The sequence below is a fragment of the Pyrus communis genome, chromosome 8 (assembly GCF_963583255.1).
Source record: "Pyrus communis chromosome 8, drPyrComm1.1, whole genome shotgun sequence".
In the NCBI taxonomy this organism is placed as follows: Eukaryota; Viridiplantae; Streptophyta; class Magnoliopsida; order Rosales; family Rosaceae; genus Pyrus; species Pyrus communis.
This window is the reverse complement of record NC_084810.1, coordinates 10,075,626-10,076,827: the sequence shown is the minus strand read 5'-3', so window position 1 is coordinate 10,076,827 and position 1,202 is coordinate 10,075,626.

The following is a 1,202-nucleotide window of genomic DNA, read 5'->3' as shown; positions in this document are numbered from 1 at the left end:
TGTTGACTGTGGCTCCACAGTCGACAAACACTTTAGAAATAGGAAATCCTTCGATGTGAGCCGTGACGTACAACGGCTTCAGGTGTTGGAGATTAACCGAGGGGGAGCGGGGAAATAGTTCGGCCAAAGCCGCCTTAAGGTTGTCCCTGCTTCAGGTTTCTCTATCGTTGTCGTTTGCGACGAAATCTACTTGGGTTGCTTCCTCAGCAACCACGTCCCCGTCCAAGAAATTCGACTGGTGGGTACTTGGTTAGAATTCAGCTAGTAGGACGTGGACCATACTGATCTCCATATGTTCGAGGACCGAGGGACCCTTTGGATTGTGGTCGTCGTCTTCTGCAGAACTAACCGTAGTAGCAGTTGGCAGAACATCCTCGATCAAACTTTTGAGTGCCTTGGTAAGAACCGGTATCTGAGACGTGTGAACCAAATCGAGTTTGGTTTGGCTATTTTCCTTGACTATGTTGACTGCCGAAGACTTATGTTGGTCATTCATTACACGGGCTCGTTCTTCATAGGCAATACGGGCGTTCCTTGTGTCTAGATATGTATCCAACCGTGCTATCCGTTTTTCCTCGTCGGCCGTGAGGCCGAAGAGCGATACAGCCGAGAATACTTCGAAATGATAGCGCAAATGCTGAAGGTCTTCGAGCGAAAAAGGGTAATTCGGCGGCGTCGATATCTGTGTACGGATCGACCTCAAAACCAAGGACCCGAGCCTCTTGTATATGTTGGAACCTAGCTTTAATTGCTGGGTTGGAAGATTTCTGAATAATTTGCTCGGCATCAGGGCAAGTTAAAGCTAGGTTGAGGGCTTCCTGACACGCTTTGGGTAGTCCGTACAAGTCATTGGCGGAGTATTTCTTATGAAACTCTCGCATGTATTCCAGGGATTCACCGAGGAATGGAGGGTGTAAGTTGCGCCGTATTTTGATAAACGGCTCGCGCGGTGGTAACGGAGAAAGTTTCCTTTCGGCCTCTTGTCTAAAGTGCTTTAGACGAGCTCTCGTTTCCCCAGGCCAGAGAAGGATCTTGATACGTTTCTCAAACTCTTCAATGGTGGTTTCGAAACCGGCAGCTGCTACTTTCTTCCCTTCGGCTAACTCAGTCATGATAGTCGAGGTTGGTCGTTCACTAATGTTCTCCACGGCCTTTTTTAGTTGCCACTGGTTGGCAGGGCTGGCCTGCGCTTCTCGTCGCCG